We start from the raw sequence: 24,706 nt of genomic DNA on the forward strand, positions 1-24,706 counted from the left end.
ATGTCTCCTGAACAGGACGGGGCAGGCGCAGGAGAAGCTCCGGCTTCTGTGTCTTCATGGGTCATTTTACAGCTCTCCGGGGAGCTTTGAAAAACGACACAATTTAAGGCCCAGCTTTTCACAAAACTCAAGAAATACGCTGATGTAAGGAAGAGCACAAATGAGAACAAGCTGACCTCATGCTGTTTGGCCCATAAAAGTATGTTTGGTCCTTTGTCAGAGTGGCAGCTAGCAGGGCAGGAGGCTATCAGCCTACCCTTTCTTTTTTCATTAAGTCTAGCTGTGGCTTCCTGCTCTCTCCAAAAACCTCGCTGGATGAGAAAACAGCGACCAATTGGAATTTCAGTCTGGGTAATTAATTTTTGAAGGCACTTTCGTGTCATGAGGACCTTTACTCTGCTGATAGAGGCAATGTGTTCTGTCAGGCCTTTGAAATTCAAATGATGTCTCCTACTTTGTGTCCCACAGACGGCTTTGAAAGTTTTCATGAAAGGAGAGCAACCGAGATGGGACCAAACTGAAGGAGAACAGAAAGACAAAATCAGCTTCATCCCCAGAATAGATGACAGCGCTGAACTGGAAAAGACGCAAATAGACAATCAAACAGATAGTTGACTAAAGTGTCAAAGGTTTTGAAACATATAGCTAACACGAATATTTTTGTAACAACACTGATATTTGTCACATTATCTTTATACTTGACAGGCGTGAAGACTATAATGAAGAGTGTAGCACCGTTACATTAAAAAAACAACAACCTTGGATTCAGGCTATAGTCACTCAAGATTTAGGTGTTTGCATAGCATATGGACTCAAGATGTGAAGATCTGCACCAGGGGTGTCAAACACATTTCAGTTCAGGGGCCTCATACAGTATCACCTCCCCTTGGCTGGACTGGTAAAATGGTGCCATAATAACCTAAGTTTTTCTTTGTTGGGGTGCAGGGTATAGATGATGATAATGTCTCTACGTCGAAATACTAACCCTATACACTGATCGCTGATCAGGAAAAGAAACAGAACGGCTCACTGGGAACTTCAATGGGGTGGAGGAGGAGCAGCTCTTCAGATTCCAGTTCCTCGGGGTGCACATCTCAGAGGACCTGACCTGGAGGAAAAAAAAACACCACCCACCTCAGCAGCGCCTCTTCTTCCTGAGGACTCTTGAGACACGCCGTGTTCCCACAACAGCTGCTGAAAAACATTTACCACTGTACAATAGAGAGAATCCTGACTTATGGAACTACTGCCTGGTATTCTCATTACAGCGGCAGAAATGAAGCACCTGCAGCCCGTCATCAAGTCGGCTTGGTGGATTATCTGCTCCGTACTCACAAAACTGTGTGACATTTACATGCCAGCTGCACAAATTCAAGTTTTTTTTTATATTTTGTGTTACCATTTAATTTTGTCACACTTTACCCAAATAAAAATGAGTCAGGAAACGATTTAAATAAAATAAAGTACACAAAATACTGACTTTCACAGTCAATGTGGTCCAGAGCCTCCTTCTTCCGTCTTCAGCAGACCTTTTCTGACAATATTCTCCTGCAAGGGTACAAGTCCCTGTGGCATCTGGAAGAATGACTTGAAGTCATTCCGAGCAGAAAGTGGAGACCGAGTTGCCCGTGCTTTATTGACACGTCCAATGTACAGGAAGTTGTTGTCGCCTACAACTACTGCCCTCCACTCTCCACTCACAGAATCACATGCTGATGATGAGGAGTCTGTGAATCTGGGTGGGGTGTAGTGGGTGACTGGGCTGTTGGCAGCATCTGTGCTGCATAAATAATTGTGCAGTGCCACACATGCCTTGACAACTTTTATTTTGAATTCCACCCACAGTGGATTTCTGTGGGTGGAATTCCATAGGTCGTCCAAAGATTCGCCAACGTGCTGTCAAGATACCAAAGATGTTCTCTTCCACACTCCCGGCACGTGAGTGGTGGTAGTTGGAGATGAGCTGGGCATCGTCAAGGTATTTTCCTGTTGATGCAATGAAAACTTCAGGTTTAATATATATGCACACACACAAACATATGCCAAATAATTCCCTCAATATATATCATACCTGGAAATGGCCGCATCAGGTTTTGATGGAGAGGAAAAGCAGCATCCCCCAGGAAGACATGTGGTACAGTGATTGTTGAGCCAGGAAGGTTGGCAGGGGGAGCAAGTCCTGGAGAGTCGCAGCCCTGCATGTTTTCCATGTCTGCCTGCTTCAACACAGCTGTTTGCAAAGAGCAGCTCGTTATCTGGCTGAATGTGGTGATGAACCATCAGGACATTCAGGTGTGTTAAAGAAGGGAGACATGGAAAACATGGAGTTTGAGACCCCTGGTATAGATGATTGAAATAATAAGGCGCTAAACAGCTGTTGCCAATAAACTCTACTGGCTGTAATACTATTAACTACAAATTGACCATTATTCGAATGTGTTTTCATCTGTGTCGCCTGGCTTATGGTGGCAGCTCCACAGACTGGCCGGTCTGTATTAGATCACCATCAAGTGACAGTCCATATATTTTTCAAGCATTTAGAAGATCTTTATTGCATCACAAATCCATATCACAGAAATTAGTATCCATGCTTAGTCAGGTCCCAAGCAGATTGTATTTATGGATCTTTACACGTTACTACGGGACTGTGGAGCCAAGAAATCATGCAAATGGTGTTACTTGCTGAATCACGAGGGAGAGTAATATTTCACTGAAAACACCGGTCTTTGGATAACAATGCAACTCAGAAAAAAAAAGAGCTTTTAGTGTTGCACATTTGGGTGTGAGCCACGCAGTCCTGAATGCATCACAGAGTCAAATACGGTTCTGGAAAGTACTTTACTGCAGTGCAGCCGTTTCCCCCACAAACAGCAGAAAGAGGCTGAATTACAAGCTCTTGTAGATGATGACAAGAGTCGTAAAGCTGCTGCGAGCGGAATTACACAGGTAGCGTTAATTCATGCAACATTCAAAGGTGCAGAAAGATAACTGGAAGTACGAGTGCAGATATTTCTCCCCACAAGCGCTCATGAATCTTGAGACACAATGCCGTACCTCATTGGCACCTTGTCAAAGAGAAACAGTCAGACACATATATTAAAGAAAAAGCACAGAGCTTACTGATCTGTATGTATGCACGCACAGCATGTGCACTAAAACTTGTAAGTGTGACAAACTCTTCTTCAACATTAATGCCTATGGAGGGATGACCAATGTTCATGGATACTGGTTACTAGTGTTGTCGTACTCCAGAATGGCCTCTTAAGGTGGATACTGAATCAAACATCTTAACGCATCTAAAAAGAACTTATGATTTATGTTGCTACTGACAGTCTGTGCACAGATAATAAAAACACAATAGTAATGGTTCTCTAATAAAACAAAAAACACTTTAAAACCAATCATAGGGGTCTTTATACGATTACATGTAAAACAAATCCTATTCAAAATATAAGTCCTTGATATTAATGTAAATTAACTTTCAATAGGAAATGTTAGTTTATTTATGTCTGTGTAGAAGCTAAGGATCTATTTACACAACGTTTCAAGTGAAAACGCATAATTTTTAAATTTTCGTTCCAGAAATGTTTCACATTAACACGGCAAAGGCAGAAACACAGAAAACAGTGGAGTTTTCATGTTGGGCCACTAGTGGATGCTGTTGGTTGTTTTTGTAATGAAACAAGTTGCACATGAGTTCTGGGGACAATATGCTATAAACATTAACAGAGTACACAGACATTTGTAGGGACAGAAGACGATGTTGTTGTAGTAGCATTAGTTAATGGCTTGTAGTCACTTAATTGATTTCCTTATGATGATACTCAGAAAGACTTCAATTCTCATAGTTTGACTTTTGTGATTTCTCAGTGTGAGCAAACTACCAAGAAAAAAGTCAGAAAAGAAAAGTAAGTTAGGCAGGTTATGAAAAGGTGTTACAGTTGTAAATGAATTAATAATCTGAAGGTTCACAAAGTTTTCCCACCTCTTGTGCTTTTTGTTCATTCTACACGATTGTCTCGTGTCTCAATGCCTCATCTGACCCTCGCTTACTCACAGATTGTGTGTTATATCTACAGCGATGATGTAACTCTGCCAATCTCTGATGTGCCTGTGAATCCCAAACACTCATCTCCCTCGTTGTAACCGACGCTTCGAAATGTAAAACATCTCCATCCGCTGCAGGGACACAAGAACCCTGGGGTTCTCCAGAAGATAACAATTCTCCCCTCAATTATTCAATACAGAGAAGAACTGAAAGTCTGTGCAGTGTGTGATCAATTATTTACCCTGCTCCATGCATTATTGAGCCAGCAAGCTGGAACATTTATTGGGACTTTGTTTTTTTTACGTCTGTCCATCAAAAAACAAAAGACCACCAGATCTGACTGACCCATGAATGACACTCGTGGGGATTATTTCAAGGCCACCAAGTGCACCAGGGCGTGTGCTCATGCTTTGATTGCCTTCAATTTGCCACACATTTTGTCAAACTAATTTGCTTTCCTCCACCACATTGATTACCACTCGCTCTGGGGCAGATTCAACGTACGGGACGGCCCATCATCACCGTCGTCGATATGCATGTCTGACTCGTCTGACCTTGGGAGGGTAAGCAGACGAGACAAGAAGAAAAACAACTTACCGGGCACGCTCGCTTCTCGCCTTGTTTCCTGAGGGCGTGCTATGATAAATAGCTCTTCTCCTGCACGCAGTAGGTGATACTCATACAGTAACTGTGTGGGGTTGCATCACCAGGGATCCTGCCACGCTCCACTAATGCGATTTGAGACTGTGAGTTTAAAGAATTTCTAATGAGAGGAGCGTCTTCCTAGCAAATCAGTGTTAGCTTCAGGCACATCAAAAGGGGCGTCAGATTGGAGGCAAACTGATGAATATTCTACTTGGCAACTGCGACTTTGACAAAGACAAAAAAAAAAGTGCTTTTTTTTCCCCAAGTAGGCTTCAGAGGAGCACTTCCTCAACCTGCTTCAACTACTGATTCATTTAAGAGAAGCTTGCAGAAGATGTGCTGCAGAGTTAGGAAAGGAATATTGTAACCTGGCATGAAATTCAAGTCTGTCTTTGTTTTCTTAACTCTCTGCCAACTTCATTGTAATTACAAGATGATGTGGGACTGAATGATGAGGATATGTTAAACTGTTTGAACCAGGAAAGCTCAGTAAGAGGGACATACACAAGTATGCTGTCATACAGAACTGTACTATAATTCCAATCTGAGCACAGATTTTTTTTTTCCTTTTTGGTTCCTCTGTTTATGAGGTCCCACTAGAATGAATATTGATTTTTAGTGTCAATGTATCCTGGGAGTTTAAGATGACCAAACTTCATTAAGCTGCAACCGAACCAGGACAAAAGAACATTTTATTCACTAATGATGACAATAATGGCTTGATTTATTAAGATTCTGTATATCACTTTCTTAATTGCATGCTCAGGTTGTGTGTTGAGTTTGTGTGCATCTTGACATTGATTTGCTTAGAATAACATCATGAATGGAAGAATTGAACAGGAGCTTCTGAGGGTCTGATTTCACAATTGTCTTGAAGCATTAATGCTTCAAGACAAAAGCTACTAAGTCCCAGGACAATATGGACTGTGAGTCACGACACTCTGAAGGCCGCCATTGTTATTATTGTCCATCTGCTCATGCACGTGCAGAAGAACTATTTTCAGTGGCCGCAGTGCGCATGCACAGTGGCATAATTTTCAAACAATTGTGTTTTCCCTCGTTTACACAGTCAGAGTCAGAGCGTTTATGAAAAGTTCCAGTTTGGAAGCCCTTTTTAAAAGTTTTTTAAAAGTTTTTTAAAAGCTTTCAGTGGCTCCGAGCATCATCACCATGTAATTGGATACCTAGAACACTATGGAAGTTTTCCATTTTCACTTCAAAACATTGTTTCGTAAACGAGGCCGAAATAAGGGTTTTATTTGTTTTAAACGATGTTTACATGAGAATAATCCGCCAAAAACTGTATTTCTTCCTCATTGGTTTTCTCACAGCCACCAACAAGTGATTGATTGGGGTAATGAGAGCCGTCCAGAGCAGAAATGTGGAGTTGGACCTGTTGGTGGAGGAAGTTATGAAACATATAATCATCATTACTGGAATAAAATCATAATTTGGCATGAAAAAAAGACTTACGACACAATAACTTTCTTATAATAAATTCTGCAAACAAAAGTTGTGGGTAGCCAGCTGATGAAATCCGTCTCAGTACAATAACAGTAGCATCTCAGTGTGCACTCTCTCTACATTCGTGCTAAAAGAGAAGCAATAACAACCACAGACAATTTCAGAGGCAGTAAATCACATCACATGTTGTACATTAATCCATCAGGATAAACTCCTCGCTGCACAAACTGAGAGACGCGGCTGATTATCCTTATTCATGAAGGCAAACACTTTCAGTGGATATTGTGTCATATTTTTATCACCTGTCAAACAGAATCCTCTGTTTTTACACAATCCTCCAGTAGTTCAGGCTCTTAAAGTCACTTTAGTCACCCAGATCAAAACATGAGTCACTGCCCGCATGAGAATCATAAAGAACCTCATTGACTTTAAACATCAGGTGGATACTGCATGTTGAAGGCTCTTACAGGCAGTATGAGTTTAGCTCTCCTAAAAAGATTATTACCTGCTACTCTCAACATGGATTTCACAATCTTGACAGTAAATTTATCAACATGTTGCTCCGGCATAAATCAGAGTTGACAACCACTTAAATATGCACAAATAATGACATTATCTTGTCGGCCATGCAGATTATGTCTTTAGAGAAAAAGTGAATCAAGAATCATTGTTCTTGTTGCATTTATTCACAGCCAACACTATTGTCTTTTAATGTTGTGCAGTAATGGTGTTTCTTTAATGGTGCAGTTGTTTTCTACTGTTTTGTTACTGGTTGTTAGTTGTTGGCTGAAGCTGATAGAAGCAGTCACACTTGCAGAAGTCAGCCGTGAAACTGAAAACGTTTCTCGATGTACAATATAAGGCCAAAGATTTGAAGACGAGGTACCATAATTATCAATATCATTCCCAAAATGTGTTAATAACTCATCATTTTCACAGCCTTTGCTTTCTAATGGACTCACAGGAAAGTTTTTGTTGTTAGATCATTTATTGTTATTAATAAGTTATTGTTCTTTAATATCAGTGAGACCAACATGGAGGGAAACTCATGGCAAAATGCAGACCCATTGTCTCTATTACAGTGAACCCAAAATGACAGACTGTATTGAAGAATTCAAGTTAAAATAATCTAACAGCACATATGAAGTTGCATGTGTTGTGTATTGTACATAAGGATTAAAAATGTTAGGTCGTTTAATGATACATAGTTATGAAATGCAGTGAGTCCGCCTGTTTACGATCTCTATAAAGATCACTCACTGCTTTAAAGAGGCTTTCACTGGAGAGTTCAGTGGGAGACAAACAGCCTACGATGCTGTACAATATTCACCTTCATTGTCTGGCAGGCAGCCCGGGGTTCAGAGTCTTGTAGGAGGTAATCTCTGCTGGGAGGCCAGTCAGAAATCATACTGTCAATTTTACAAATGTCGCGTGGGCCGCATTGAATCGCAGCAGGCAATTCCAGAGTTGACTCCCTTGTAAGCAGTGTTTCTCTGCTTGTAATTGGATAAACTGTCAGCTGGGGCTTCTCACATGGAGTCCAGGCCACATGTAACTGCCAGTGTGTGTGTGTGTGTGTGTATGTGTGTTGCAATGTGCGTTTAATGTTCCTGCAGACTCTTGCAGAATTTTAAATGTCCAGCAATTGCTTTGGTTTTTTTCTTGGCTTGCAGGAAGTCATCGCATTGCACAGTTAAAGTACGGAGAAACTGTGAATGACACCAGCCCCAACTCACACTGCATCAGAAAACACTTTTATTGCGTAAGCTTGCTCAGAAATAAATCACCACGGCAAAAACAAAGGGACGTCCTTAGCTCGCCTGCTCATCCCACAAATGCAGTTGTGCACAGGTGAGTAAACAGGGCTTCTGAAGTGTAAGATTTATTACTGGGCGGCATTGTTGTAACCAAGGAAAAATGGACCAAACACTTTACTTTTTGTTATATTTACCTTCTATTTTTGAAAGACAATGTCCTCTGTCACATTGTCTGGTTGGATAAATTGGAACAGGTGACTCTTAATTATAAAACTACAAATTCCCAGGAGAACATGGACTGGAAGTCATGACACTCTAGAGGCCGCCATTGTTGTTACTGTCCACCTACACGCACATGTGTAGAAGACATGGAGAAGGAGCCTGAGCATTTCAGAAAAGTGTCATTTCCATGGAGTGTTCACGAACACTGTGGTTCCACCTCGGGAGTCGCTCTCCAAAAACCTGCGTTTTCAGAGGATCCGAGCACCAAATATATCATTGTGATAAACAGAGGCTACTCTGGGAGAAACAGAAGCAAACATATGGTGGAAATTACATCCAAATATAATCAAGATGATTGTTGTGCATTTTCCATAACACATAGTTCTGAGCAGATTTTAGTTTTTATAGTGGTTAATGTGATCTTTTTTTTTTTTTTTTTTTTTTCATATGAATCTCAATAGATTACCAGCAAGCATCCATTGAAGTTGAACAAATGTGATCCATGCTGGCAATATTTCATTTTAGCTGGGTGGCAAAACCATCAAATATTTGCTTACAATTACTGACTAAATCTTCACTACTGTTGATTTCATGTGGAGGAATAAGTACTGCAGGCCTCCCGTCATCACCTGTCAGCAGCTGAAAACTTACAGCTAAGATCTTGCGAATGCTATTTAAAAACAGATTTGAGTCTTACGAGACTTGAGAGATTTTTTTTTTCATCCTCAAAGATGTGAAAACAAGTGAAAATGAAACACCAACCTCTCTATAATTAGAAGTGATATATAGATGACGTTCTGCTCTGTTGTTCCCATCCATGACTCATTTAGATAAACTGCAATCTGAGGAAACTATTTAAAACTTTGATTGGATTCTTTAGTGTCGATCAGCTTTCATTTTTTCCCCCTCCTCTCATTTCCTTCTGCTGAAAGTGAGTTGCGAAAACATCTGAAACTCCTCTGCACAAAGCAGTGATCTGAAGGAACACGTCTCTTTTAGCAAAACTAAAAGTGAGATTTGTTGACAGGCAGGGGAAGAAAGTGAAGCACACAAATAAAACAGTCAGCATGATGAAATATTGTTTTAGTCTTACTGCTTTGTCATCTTTTTTAAGCTCTACTTGTCTTGCAGATGTGGAGACGTGTTTTAAGTCCAGGCAAAATGGCTTTGGAGAAAAGGAGAATTATGAGATGGAAAATGGTTCAAATGAGATGTCGGCCACTTCATTTTATACACAATACAAAGAATAAATGGTTGTGAAGCTGTACAATAATGTTTTGTCATGTTCAAAGTTTCACCATCTTTACTACCTATTAGTTTCTTGAATAGGAAAAACCTACACATTTTTTTTTTAAACAAGTTTTTAAATCTTTAACAGTCATACATTATGTTGAAAATAAATCCAATCTTCAGTTTTAAGTTGCCCTTAAACTGCTAAATGTTCCGCTTTGTTCACTAGATGCAGATATTACTGTATCTACAGTTACACAAAGCTAGGTATTTACAAAAACTGATATTTCAGCCTCTATAGTTTTAACAACATTGCTCACAGCAGATGGTTAAAAAGAAAATCTGCATGAAAACCTTGTCAAGGGCTACTATGAGCATGTCAAACCAATAGGTGGAGGTGTAACGAGGAATATAAAGCCATGCTGGCCCATCAGGATCCTGGATTACTTCTGGCAGGTGACTGTAAATGTGAACAGGCCAAAAGCATTTGCACAAATGTAAAAACAAGCACCGCTTTAACAGCATCCATTGTCAGGACAGTCACATAGATCACACGCGATGCTGATGACGCTTCTGTTGCGTACTGTGACGTTAAACTCTGTCTCCTCGTCTCTGCATGCAAACGAAAAGAGAAGAGTTCTTCCAAATCACCACTTCGGCCTTTTTAATACGGTCATAAACTGAGACTTATAGCTTAGTTTGCGTGCAAACAAAAGCCCCAAATGCACTGAAATGGCACCACTTTTTCCATGCGGATACTAGAGAACTCCCCACGCAGAAACACAGAAAAAGCCAACAACCAGAACGCCCAACATATACCACCGCCACCAGGTGAGGACAATCACACACTCAGGCACAGGTGAAACTCATCAGGCCAGGGAGCAGCAGTCAGACACGAGGAGGAGAAGTGAAGGAGCCCGACACTTGAGACGGAACAACACAAAACAAAACCTGAACCATGACCACAAAGTTACAAAGTTAAAAATTTGGGGGACAACACAGAAAATATCTCATAATAATGTCTTCAAACAAAAGTCATGGTGGGAAAAAAAAAACGGACTTTATTAATACTTTTGGGCAAATTCCTTTACTGTCGCACAGGCCACAAGAGCACACCTGCTGCGGTTTGGCACAATGTTGGACACACACCTGACAGTTGATATTCTTAATTAAAGGCAAACACCCGACATTAATAGTGTATTGTTTTGTGCGACTTCCTCGTGTTTTTAGTGGTTTACTAGTAAACAGATCTATTTCAAATAAAAGATACTGTTTCTATATTATTCACTATATACATTTATTACTTGCAGTCCATTATTTCAGATGATATGACTCAATCTTGAATTTAAACCACTCAATCCTTCAAAACAAAAGAAAATTAAGCATATGTGACTCAATGGATAATGCTGCTGAACACAAGCTGGCCGTTTCCTGATCGGAGGTAAATATTCTACATGAAAAATTAAAAATACATGCTTACTTGTTATCGCTGCTGCATTTTTCTTCAACATAACCTCAGCAGTGTAAGCACACACTAATATAATTCTATCTACATTGAAAATGATCTTTTCGTCTGGCCTCAGGCCAGTTCATTTCATAGCATTTATACAGAAAACGTTCCTTCCTGAACCAGATATCTCTGTGGATCTCTTTGTACCTCGCAGCAAAGCTAAATTATTATCCACACTCCCTCCAACTAAATCACACAGGCATCAACACAGAGCCCTCAGCCTGAGTCTTAAGTACGGCTGGCCCCTGTTATTGCACCCAACTCAGATGACGTGCCACAGTGCATAGAGACAGTAATCGGATTAGCCGTGGTCTTGAGAAGGAAAACGTAACATGTTGTGGTCTACGCTTCCCCTTCAGCCATCGTCTTCATCAGGTGCCATTGTCCCTTATCTCTGTCCCTCAGCTCCTGTCCTCCGGCTCTGCTCTGAGGACAAAACACTTGCGGCCAAACCAATTTACCCACGTCTGGGCAATCCAGTCACTCCCACAATGTATCTGTGTCAATGTCAGAGCGAGGGGAAACTGCCGTCCAATGATCTCTGGATTGCTGGGAGGAAATAATTGAATTGCACATTATGAATGCTTAATCTGATTGATGGTGGCAAACAGAAGTGAAACAATGATTTGAAGCCGGAAAACAAAAAACAAATTGTTCCTTTGAAAACCATCACCTTGGTGTTGTGCAAGCTTTTTCTCCACCATTCTTCATCCCTGCGTTGCATTTGAAGTCGAGTGAAACCCTGCGGGGAGAGACCGTATCGATCGCTCTGATGGCCGCCTGAGGAGTACTGTCTTGTAATAACAGCTTGAAGGCATGTCTCGACCTAACGCTGCTACCCCTACAACTCCATGCCGGGGGGGAGGAGGCCGCAGATCAGGAAGCATATAAATAATTCACTGTGATCTCACTCTGGCCCACACGTAATTTAGCTTGTATCCCCGATGGCGCCACCAAAAGACACAAAGTGTTGTGTTCTACTCATCCAGACGGGACCTTCCGCGATGATTTCCACAGGAAGCCTTTCTACCTGCCTGAAAGCAGGTTGGAGCCAGAAAAACCTATGAAAACCACTGGTCACATCAATATTTAGGTCATATTTAGGATGGTGATGGAGGAAGAAGGAAACACGGGCTGACTGAACAATTAGGCCTGATTACACGACAATGTATTCAAGTGAAAAAGGACATTTCTCATTGTATTTTGGGTGTCTGTTTACACAAATGTGAAGACGCATCATTTTGAAAATAGCTCCCAAGATGGAACGCTCTTTCTCCTTGTTTACGAAGGAAAAAGCAACTTTACTAAAACGCTACTATTTCACATGCGCAACACAGGTAGATGGGCAACAACAAAAATGGCAGCCTCAAAAGTTACATGACTTGGAGTTCATATTCTCCTGGGACTTGGTAGTTTTATTTGGCGGCTGTGGCTCAGTTGGTAGAGTGAGCTGTCTCTCAATCAGCAGGTTGCAGGTTCAGTTCCCTATCTGTTTCACATATGAAAGCGTCCTTGAGCAAGATACTGTTCCAAATGGACAGACTGAGTGCCTTTCTTGGTAGCCATCACTATTGATGTGTTCATGTGTGGGTGAATGTGATTAAGAAAGTGAAGTGCTTTGTCAAGTAGAAAAGTGCAATATAAGTTAAATTAGTTTACTATTTATAATTTTTATAGTTGAGAGTCACTGCCCTTGCAATCCAACCAATCTCTCAGCGACTGTTCATACGAATGTCCGTGTACTCCCCATTATGCATTTTGAAACATAATCTCTGCACATGTGCATGTTGTTGTTTTTTTTTTACAAAAACAAACAACAGCACCCACTAGTGGTCCAACATGCTAACTACATTGTGTTGTGCTGTTTCTGTATAAGTGGACATTATTGTCGCGTGAGAGAAAACTTTTGTGAAACGAATATACAAAAACGATGCTCCTTCTGGAATAGTTAAAAAATTTTTAATTTGGCCGGTGTCTAACATAAAGGCCAGAACCAGCTTGCAACAATGACAGAATACATTGAATCTTTAAAAATGAATTTATTATGAGTAGTTATTGCTGCTTTTGTGAAACTATAGACATTTTCATCACACGTACTCTTCGCCACAACAAAGACACAATTTAAATTTTATATTGAAATGTTATTATTCCACTATTTTACCAATCCAGCCAACGAGATGTAATTGGGGCCCCTGAACTGAAATGAGTTTGACACCCCAGTTACGTAATTTTCAGACAATGGTGTTGACTAATAATTCTATTTATGATATTTAAACACCTACACTGGTTAACTGAAAACAAAAATGGTTCCGCTGTGTGTTTGTGTGTGCAGACAGAAGCCCGTTTCTAAGACTTTTTACAGCGTTGACACAGTAATTATACTACAAAGATTTTCACTAGAAGCTCCCTGAAAACAAGACAATGAATGATGACTGGGATGTGGTGCATATCAATGCGTTTGTGTGGGGAAATATGCATTTTGGTTACAAAAATAAATAAAACAGACACAAAAAATATATAGTTTATTACCTTTGAAGCACCTCATTTTGTATAACGTTATCATAAGTAACAGAGATAAAGCAGCCTAGCAAGTATAAAGTAATAGTGTGTAATGCAGAAACACAGCTGTATGTAATCAGGGGTGAGGAAGGATCATGATCTTTCTTTAAATCAGTTCATCATGCAAACAACCCTCCATCCAGACGATTCTGGGCGTACTTGCTTAGCAGGATGCAGAGTAATGTTGCTGCTGGTGTCTGACCCCGTGCCGTATGTTTATGCCTTGGCGAAACAGAGCTTTTTATCCCCTGTCCTCAGTTCCCCTCCATCCTATTAGCAATCCAGCTTGCTTTATTTCAAGCTGATTCCATTTACGCACACACCTGTTCAGAAAATGAAGCCACAAAAAAGCTCAACGCACATTGTCGACAGCAGAAAGCCATTTAGGAACATAATCACATCCAACCGTAAATTAGATTTTTTTTTTTTTTTTTTTAAAGGACACTGTGTGTTTTACAAGTAAAGGCCCTTTTTGGACATGTGCACGTACCTGCAGTTGGTTTGAACATGACAATCAGCAGCTCCAGCGGGAGCACTGAAGTCATTTAGTGGCCATCTGCAGGAGCTGCGAATCTAATCAGCAGAGCCCGACAGTGTGTTGTTCTATCAGCTGCTTCTATAGCTGCTCAATTAGTCGGATCCAATCTTTGTCCAATTTCACTCATCTTTCTATGAAAGTCAGCAGTGCTGCGAGGAGACTGGAGCCCTCCATCAACAATCACTGCTTCTCAGAGTGCAAGCTCAATGTTTGCATTACATCTGCTGCCTCGCATGCCAAGCGGAGAGAGATGTTTTACAACGTGCATGCCTGGAAGAATATAACACCCAAAATATACTAGAATGCAAAAAAAAAAGGGTTTATTAACTTTGTTCACACTGGTATTGCCAGGATTTGTGTCTTGCTGCCGTGCCTTACATTGCACAGGCTGCAATGAACACTTCCCAAAAACAAGTTCTTTTTTCATGAGCTTTTATGTCCCCAAGCAGACTGGGGATTTTTTGTTGGGTTTTTTTCCATCAAGATTGAGTTTAAATCCATGGATTTTAGCAGAAAAGAAACTTGTTCTCCTTCAAGCAAAAAATGTCATTATGCTAGGAAACCCATATGTCATCTCAACAAATGGAATATAAAATTCAACAAGAACAGTCTGGAAATCTCCTGAAAGCACACTTTCCAGTTATAATACTCAGCCTATTATTGAGTGCACTGCATGTACTGGCAATTTAAACTCAATATGTTCTGTTTGCCAATTAGTGGGTCTGGCTCTGCTCTCTGATACTGTAGTGGCTGTATAAATACTGTTGGCTTGCTGTCCGGAGTAGACCACATGCAGCTCTTTGGCCGTCCCACAATGATCCATGAAGAGGAGATGAGACGTACAGAATCTGAGGCCCCCATTTGCTTTTTTTTACTGAAAATGGAACACATTTGTTCCATTTTGGGTGTCTGTTTACAGGATAGTTGTGCCCCGAGCCATTGAAAATTCAACTTTTTGAAAGCTGCTTTTGACTTGGTAGTTTTAAAGCTGAGAGTCACACGTATTAGCAATCCACCTCTGTAGTCTATCCATTCCAATATCAATGTACTCGCCGTTGTTATTGTTTGAAACGCGGAAGTGTTTTCACTTGAAATGGGGCCTTATAAAACCAACATTTCAGTTTTTGCATTTTCATTTTAGACAAAGTTAGACAAAGTCCGGTATACGCAGAAATGCTGAAAACAGTGTAGTTAGCATGCCAGGCCACAGGTTGGTGCTGTTGGTTGTTTTTGTATTGAAACTACACACATGCACACAGAGAACATTACATAATCAACATTAACAATGGGAATACACGGACCAAGTTGGTGGCTCTGAACTATAAAATTACCAAGTCCCAGGAAAATATCGACTGTCTGGGAGTCATGCCACTCTGGAGGCCGCCATTGTTGTTATTGTCCATATACTCATGCATCTGCCGAAAAACTATTGACGTGGTCTGAATGTGTTCAGCATTTTCTGTGATTCGGGGCACTGTTTTTGTGTAAATGGAACAATGAAATGCAACGAAAGCTTTCTATTTCCACTTGACAATGCTGTTGAGTAAACGTGGCTTAACTGTAGGTCTGTAGGAATTTTTAAAAACAATGTTCAGGGAGCTTGAAGGAAAATAGTTTGGTACACAAAGCTGAACGGTATTAAAACAGCCTCCTCTTCAGCTTTAATAATTTGTATACACTGAGGCTATATGAGCGTTAATATTCCTCCTGATTTTACCGACAAACATGTCTGCAAATGTCACATCACCCGCCAGCAATATTAAAAAGACTATGCTGATGTGATAAAGGTTACCCAGTCAGTAAATGTCACCCCATTAGGTAACTAGCGGTATCAGTGGCACATCAATAATAAATAATTATGATAATAGCTTGTTGGAGCTGATCTAATGCACAGGACTAATTTAAGCCTGTCTGTTTTGCTCCGTGTTGTTTCTCAGGAACAAGACAAATCATTAAGTCGAACATAAACAGTGTGGCACACAGTTATGAAGTAATTTTGGAAATCCTGGCGATCAGTTCATTCACGCGTCCTCACCGCAGGGAGGGCCTCCTGACATGTTCACTGGAGGAATGCGAAATTCTGCAACATTTTGATCTGATCAGCTTTGTTGTGGTAAAATCCGTTGTAATTGATAACGGAGACATCTCCTCTACGGCAAATCAGTTTAAGAAGAGATGACGGATGGAGACGGGGTTGCTGGGAAAAGGCGTCTCATCAGTCTTCCCTCTGCCAGGGTGACGGGGGCACCGAGCTGTCATTTTCATTCGCTCCGCCACTTGCTCTTCTCTTCCGTTCACAACTCAATCCACACCAGCCTCCAGCTCCGGTTCACTCTAATGCCGGATTTGTGTCCAGATCCTTCGACAGCTTTTAAAATTCATCCTCTGCAGTCGTGACAATGGAGAGCTGTAAGCTAATTTGGACGACTGGGAACAAAAACGGTGTGAGCTAACATGACTGATGCTTTCTATCTGAGGGGATTAGCTGGTTGTTGAAGGCTTTTCACTGTTTTCTGAAACAGGCTTTGAAAGAAAAACACCTTCATGTGTACCTTGTTATATGTGACATCTTCCACTATATGGCTTTATGACAGTACTATAATATATTTGATAGTACCACGGTGTATTTACAATGTCATATTAGGGCCACAATGTTTTCTTGTATAGCCCTTTTCCACCGCTCAAGCCATATCCACATTCACACACACTTATACAGTAATGGTGACACTGGCAACTGCCATGCAAGATGCTCAGTCCTTTGGGTGCAATTTGTAGCTCAGTGTTTGGCTCAAGAACCCTTTTGCATGTGTATCGGGGAGATAAACCTGCAACCTTCCGAATGATAGACCAAGAAGAGCATGGTACAGGTCCCAATGTGTTAAATTGCTTGTACCACAATAATGCCAAAAAACAGTAGGGTAAATATTCTTACTCTGTTTTCCAAGATGAACGTTTTCCCAGATGAAAGCCTTCAACTTGCAAAAGAAGATTTTTACTTTTAATTGCCTGTGGATCCCAACAGTCGTTGATATTATCATCTTATAATGTAACAATGGTTAGGAAATACAGTTTTCAACTATACAACTTCCACTTGGCATGATGGTTGAATGGACAGGGGGTTGCAGTGAGGCTTAAAGTCATATTTTGTTGTTTTCAAGTGAAAATGTAAAACTTTTGTTACATTTTGAGTGTTGGTTTACCAGACAACTGCGGCCAGATCCACTGAAAACTTGACTTTTTACACAAAGACAATGGATTTTTATTTGATGTGTTGTCGCTGGACGAGACCTTAATCTGTAAAAGTCATTACATGCCAAGATGGTTCTTCTACTCATTGCTGTGTTGTACCTGGTTGGGAGTCATCTACAGAAATTAAAACCCTTAGACTCCAATGTTGTTCTTGCCATGGGCCCATAGTGCAAAGTACTATACAACTCGTGTGCAAAATGAGTACAGCTGCATGAAGGTACATCTACTATTGAAGTAGCTTCAGAGCCGCACATGAAAATTTAAGTTGTTTGAATCAATAAAAACATTTCCAGGTCTTTGTGGAACTCTGAACTGCTCAGATGTATAAGAATTGATGACACATAAGACACATAAATGAATGATGTCAACACCTAACAAACCTTCTCTGACTAGACACACTGCTCAAAATGTCACGTGTTCATAGCTGTTGTTTGTCCACGACTCCAGCACAAGCAGCTTCATCAGGCTCCTTGTCCTGTTGCTGCAGGGCAGCTCCAAGGACGGCAGCTACTGGGAGAACAGCTGTGAAACTCCTGGACAGCAGAGGTCCAGCGCACCCTGCAGTGAGTCCACTGGAGCCAAGCCTGTGACCGCTGAATGTCTTGAGTTTCATAGAATAACTGCGGAAAAAAAAAAAGATCAATGATGCATTTCTGATAAGGCATAATCTGTACCACCCCCCACCCTACTGAGCAGATTTCTTAATGAGTGCTGAATAAGAGGCTTTTCTTCGCTGGTTTTGTCTGCAATGTAAATTTGTCTCGGTCAGCAAAGGCGCAGCACAAGTTTCCTGACCGGTGTCTGTGTCTGGCTGAATGCAGGACTGAATAATCTGGATAAATAATGTGCGCTAAGTGGCAGTCTTAGCCTGCCAGCTGCAGCAGAGCCCCCCTGTGCATCCATCCAAGGAGCTGATTACTCTGAGCCTCTGGATCCAGAACCATCCCGCTGAGAAGACCCACGGGAGTGACTATAAATCTTACTGGACCACTTAGATAAAGAAGTGTATTTACTAAAAATCCAATCACACCCAGTATATCACTGCAGTTGGATAAACATGTGTCCTATTGAGAAGGGCTGGCAGTCGTGCCAGATGATGGAGTGCTGAATCAAGGGTAGTATTGACAGCCTGAGTTCTGACCTTGGGAGGTGTCTACCTACACCTAACTGATGGCAGATAGATGCCAAGCATGACAAAGATAGAGTAGTCGATTTGATGTGAGCCTCCGCGGGGAGCCAGAGCCCCAAGTTTTGCATGACACTATTTTCATTTGTGAAAGCTTTGTATTTTATCCTGTAGTTTCGTCCAGATACAATAATATAACATTTCAGGCTGTGTTTGCTTGGGAAAACAGACATAAGCATCCATGAAAAGAAAACTAAAAATGTAGCTGTAGTAGTGGTAGTAGTAATATAGAAGGGCAAGTACCAACACATGCAACTTCATTACAGTAATTTGAGTGTTATTTCCTTTCAAATAAGCATGTGAGTAAATGTAGTGCATGGTCCGTCACCTGCAAAAATGCTCACATAAAATAACCCATTAAAATGTGCTTTCAGTTCACAGAAAGTTAGCTGAAGCTGTTTACTTGTTCCCAGGACTTTCGACTAGAAGCACTAAAGACTGCGACAGAAGCTCAAGAGGCCCAATTATCATGCTCACTGATCCATTTTCCAGACAATTATCTGCAGCTCCTTTTCCAGGCGATCGTCATCACTCAAATCCACCAGCTTCTTGAGATTTGTGATTGTAGAAGAGCAGCAGTGACATCTTCTGGACTAATTGAAAACATGCAATGTGTGGGGCTCACATGATCCAGTTCATTCAAAACCGTCCCACAAGAGGATCCTATCCGGCCCGCTGAACCACCAAGAACATTTTAAACGTTGACTTGGGTTTTTTTTTTTTTGACATATCACTGTATTTTGCAACAGATTGTTTCACTAAAATTGGATTTATGCTGAGACTGTTGTTATTTTCAGTCGTAATTGTTTGGTTTTGCAAAAACACAAAATTACATTTTCATCACATGTACTTTGTGCCACAACAAATAAAAACTTAAAGGTTTAAATTTAAAGGTTATTGTGACACTATTTAACAGGCCCACCAAAGATTAAATTGGACTGCATGTGACCCTTGAAATAAAATGTGTTTGACCCCCCTGATCGAGACCTCTGACACATTTAAGAACACGGACACATTGTTAAACTCTCAAACATTCTAGAACTCAAACACATTGTTGAACTCTCACAGATTTGAGAATTCACAATTATGCTAAAATTCGCAAAGCAACCATCTCAAAGTTTCTCTATTGTAACGTATTCTGTGATTTCATCAGAAATATATGAGCCTGGGGGAGCGAGGGGCAAGGGGCGTCCCTTTATGGCCCCCTGGTGTCTGCTTGGTTGGGTCCCTCGGCCTCTTTTATGCACCAAGGCTTCAAACTGAATTATATATATATATATATATATATATATATATTTTTTTTTTTTTTTTTTTATCTCCCCTCTCTCTCCTTTATTTTTGTTGTTGTTTATGTTGTTGCTGTTGTTGTTGGTGGTGGTGGTGGTGATGGTGGTGGTGGTTGTTTTTGTCTTTTGTCCTGTATGTTGCAAAGCAAATTAAAAAAATTAAAAAAGAAATGTATGAACAGCCAATCATCCAATAAAAAGTTAACAAACTGCTTTTAAAGGTTGTAAACCGGTCATATAAATTTAGTAGCGCGAGAAAAGGAGTCAACCCCTAGAGGGCACTCTTTTGACACACAGCAAACTGTTTCAATTAGCTGAGATGTCACACAAGCTGTGACAGAGTGATCAGACAAGTCTGCAGCGCGTGATCATGCAGAAGCGTCGTCACTATGCAAAAAGCGAAAAGTACATGGAGTTCTTTGAGGACAGCATTTATGAGTGGAATGGATGCAGCCTCTGCCACCATGTGTCATGACCTCCACCTCTGGCTCTGCTGAGTGGCAGCATTTTTCCCTTCCACCTTCCCTCCTTTTACTTTTTCCTAGGTGGACGTGGGCTGCATGCTGTGTGAGGTGTGGAGGAGCGCAGTCATCTGATTACCTGAGTGCACTCACCTGTGGCAGTGCACCAAACAATGCACCTCTCTCTCTATAAAGCTGGCTTCAGATCAAGACTCGGCGCCGGAGTGGTGATAGAGACATGCATCATACAAACAACTTAAGGGGGAGTAACAAACTGTACCTACCAAAGATTAAAACTACTTTAAGATCTATGTGCATCTCAGAGCGGGGAGTTCTCTTGTGGAATGGTTTGGCCAAAGAGCTCAAAGTTTGCTCTACCATTATCCAATTTAACAAAAAGTTTGAAAGAAATGTGATGAATATTTGGAAGAGAGAGACTGATGCCCTGGGTGTGGGGTCAGCGTGTCCGGGCTGGTCGTTGTCTTGTGATGATTTTGTGTTGTTACTGCATATTGTGATGTTGTGTCTTGTAAGGGTGAGTGGGGGGGTTGGAATTGTACAAGATTTGTATAATTGTATGGAATTGTATTGCTTCATCCATCCCCTTTTCAAACCAGGCACTTATTTATGTTATATAAGCTGTGTTGTGTGCAGGTTTGAAATAAAATTATTTACTTACTTACTTCACAACAGACAATTAATCGAGAGAATGACTACAATGTCAACATGAAGCTAGTTTTAATGAAACGTTCTGATGCAAAATACAATGAAATGTCCCAAACATTCCTCCTATAGCTGTTGCATTATGCATGTTTGATAGGAAGAAGGTAGTTATCTCTCATGGCAGCAGCACTGATAATTCGCTTCAGGTCTCAGTGTTGCATTATGTCTCCTAATCTTAAAGAAATTCTCCAAAAATGTATGTTTTCTTAAAAATGTTTACTTGGTGCTTTGGCAGTCCGGATTGAAGTCCCTTGCTTGCCGCTTTTGGCTTACTGGCCTTATGTTTGACACTCCTGTTTAAATCCAATTATATCCAACTTAGGCCCTGTTTACACAACGAAATTTGGTCTAACCCCAAAACCTCCGTCGTGGTTAGACTGTCCATTTACATGACAACAGTGCTTGAAGCCACTGCAACAGTCACTTTTTCATACCGGCTCCCAAGGTGAAACCTTTCTTATACACTCTCGATTGTATTAACATTTATAGCATATTGTTCTCTGCGTGCATGTGTGGTTTCATTACAAAAACAACCAACAGTGCCACTTCTTGGCATGGAATGCTAACTTATCTCATTTTCAGTGCCTCTGCCGTTGCTATCTAAACTTAGATCTTTTAAATAACGTCGCTGTGTAAACGCAAAACCTTAAATGAACGAAGTGTTATAGCTTGGATTGTTGTCTTGTAGATGGGACCTAAGGTGAAGGGAGAGTGGACTCAGGCAGGTTGATAGTCCATCTGGTATCTGAGGTTTGCTGGTTTGCCCCTGAGCAATGCTATCGACTCACAAGCTCCACAACACCCGGACGTTCACACCAACTCTGACACCAACCATCACACCAACTTACTCAGTGTCACATAATTTAAAAGCGTGCAGAGAAAAATTGCGATCTCTAGAATAGCTTGTGGTTGTGAGTGAGATAGTCTGCCTGTGTTGAACTCGTGACCTCTCCAGAGTGGAACCTGCTTGCAGCCGTTGTTTGATAGATCGATTGGTGGATTGCTGTACATGTCTCCTGCAACAACAATGGAATCAGTCTTTTGTCACTGAACTGGTTTGTTTTCTTTTTCCCTGCTGGTATAAAAAGAGATTACTGTGCAATAGAGGCTCAGATCAGGTGGGTAACAACAGATCAGTGGAAACATGAAATGGGGCCAGTATGGGGAGACACTTCAGATCACCTTAAGAACAGTGCTTTCAGTGGAAACAAAGAAGGGCAGATACTCCCCTGAGTGACATGCTGTCAGTCTCTCATACAAATATGGACGAAAACATAATATTCAGTGGCGTGCACAGACATTTCGGGCAGCAGGTGCTCAGTATATAATAAGGGCACCTTGTGCAGCATCCATTGAAGTTGTTTTTATGTGTTGAAGGCGAGTGAGTTTGTAATAAGTTTCGGTGACAATCTGAATGTTGAGCTGACCAAAATGCGTATGACGACAAGGGAAGAAAATGGCGGCCGTGATCTTCACATACAAGGATTCAAGGATTCAAGGATTCTTTATTGTCATATCAAAGAAATGATACGAAATTTGGACTCAGGTCCCGGTGAGCCAGTAATAAAATATATAGTAATAAAATATATAGAGCGTAAAATATATACAAATATACAAGAGCAGAAATGTAAGTGTGAAGTGTTTGTAGAGCAGGAAGATGAGGGAGTCTATGGAACATGGCTCGAGTTCACAAGTCTCACAGCTTCGGGGAAGAAGCTGTTCCTGAGCCTGGTGGTTTTGCTCCGAATGCTCCTCAGCCGCTTTCCTGAGGGGAGGGGCTGAAACAGTCCATGTGCTGGGTGGGTGGAGTCCTTCATGATGCGGAGAGCCCTCCCCCTGCATCGTGCTGTGTAGAGGTCTGAGGTGGTGGGGAGGCCGCTCCCGACAGTCCTCTGAGCGGCCTTTACCACCCTCTGCAGAGCCTTCCTCTCAGCGGCGGTGCATCCGCCATGCCACACAGTGATGCAGCTGCAGAGGACGCTCTCCACCGCACAGTGGTAGAAGCTCCTCAGGACGGAGCCTCCCAGACCTGCTTTCCGCAACTTCCTGAGGAAGTAGAGGCGTTGGTGGGCCTTCTTGACCAGACGGGAAGTGTTGGCGCTCCAGGTGAGGTCCTTGGACAAGTGTACCCCCAGGTACTTGTAGCTGGAAACCACTTCCACAGCTGCTCCTCCGATGTGCAGGGGAGCGGGGGGGCACCTGACCCTCCTGAAGTCCACCACCATCTCCTTGGTCTTTTCCCCGTTGATGCAGAGGTTGTTTCCACTGCACCACTGCATCAGGTGTTCCACCTCCTCTCTGTATTTGGACTCATCGTTATTTGTGATGCGTCCCACTACTGCTGTGTCGTCCGCAAACTTCACTATATGACAGCTGGGGTGTATTGCCGTGCAGTCATATGTCAGCAGAGTGAACAGGAGGGGGCTCAGCACACAGCCCTGAGGTGAGCCGGTGCTGAGGATGATGGGGGAGGAGACGGTGTCGTTGATCCTGACAGTTTGTGGTCTGTTGGTCAGGAAGTCCAGGATCCAGTTCCCCAGTGTGGGGCTCAGTCCAAGGGAGTGGAGCTTCTGCACCAGGGTCTGCGGGATGATGGTGTTGAAGGCTGAGGAGAAGTCCAGGAAGAGCAGACGGACATAGGAGTTTTTGCTCTCCAGATGGGTGAGGGTTGTGTGGACCACCGATGAGATGGCGTCATCGGTGGAGCGGTTTTTCCTATATGCGTATTGGTGGGGGTCCACAGTGACGTCGATGGAGTCCTTGATCTGAGTCATGACCAGCCTCTCGAAGCACTTCATGACTACCGGGGTTAGGGCGACCGGCCGGTAGTCGTTTAGGCCTGTCACTGTGGAGCATTTGGGGACGGGGACAATTGTGGCAGTCTTTAGGCAGGTGGGGACAGATGACAGTGAGAGTGAGGTGTTGAAGATGTCTGCCAGCACCTCGGACAGCTGGTGTGCACAGTCCTTCAGTACCCGCCCCGGGATGTTATCCGGGCCAGCAGCTTTGCGGGGGTTAATTCCCTGTAGGGTCTTCCTCACATCTGCTATACCTAAGTAAAGCACCGCCTATGGCGCTCTGGAAGGGTGAAATAGAACAAGAAGTGCTCCCAGTTGCTTGAGTGATTTTCTGCTGTTTTGCAATTTCCTCTTTCCTGTAGAAAAATCATATTTCTATTTGAACTTTATAGGAACAACGTTTACGCTAATGACAGGGGTTGGGAGGGGACGAGGACTGCAAAAGGAACATTGTGTCTGAATATCATCCATTACAAGTGCTTTCATAATCATTCAGTTATTACAGGCTAGTTCAGAAATCCATACCTCTGTTTTGAGCCAGCAAATTGCACAACTTCTTAACCAGTTAACATTTCGACGATAGACAACAGTACATTCATCTTCCGGGTGTTCGACTTTGGATTCTCATGATGATAATGCTCTGTTAAGCTTGCTGGGTTGTCAACTGCATTGTCTTACGAAACATATGCACTGTGCATGGTCATGATGATTTCAAAATTGCAACGACGTACTGAATGTACTGACTAAAGCAATCAACATGTTGACAAAAAGAATCAATATCATGCTCACAATGATAAAGCCAAGTATAAATGGGTGTGCGACTAACAAAGCCTTAAACTGAAAGTAAAAGTGGTGATATATGAAAAGAGTGGATAATCAAGCAAGATTTAGATAAAATTCAATATTCACCTGAGGATTACATGATATATCAGGTATGTCATATCAGACTCATTTAAGAATATACCAGAAGAATAATGACTCATAAGAAAAGTTGGTAGAATGAGGACTGGAGTCTCTGTACTTTTTTAAA

The sequence above is a fragment of the Blennius ocellaris genome (genome assembly GCF_963422515.1).
Source record: "Blennius ocellaris genome assembly, chromosome: 4".
NCBI lineage: Eukaryota > Metazoa > Chordata > Actinopteri > Blenniiformes > Blenniidae > Blennius > Blennius ocellaris.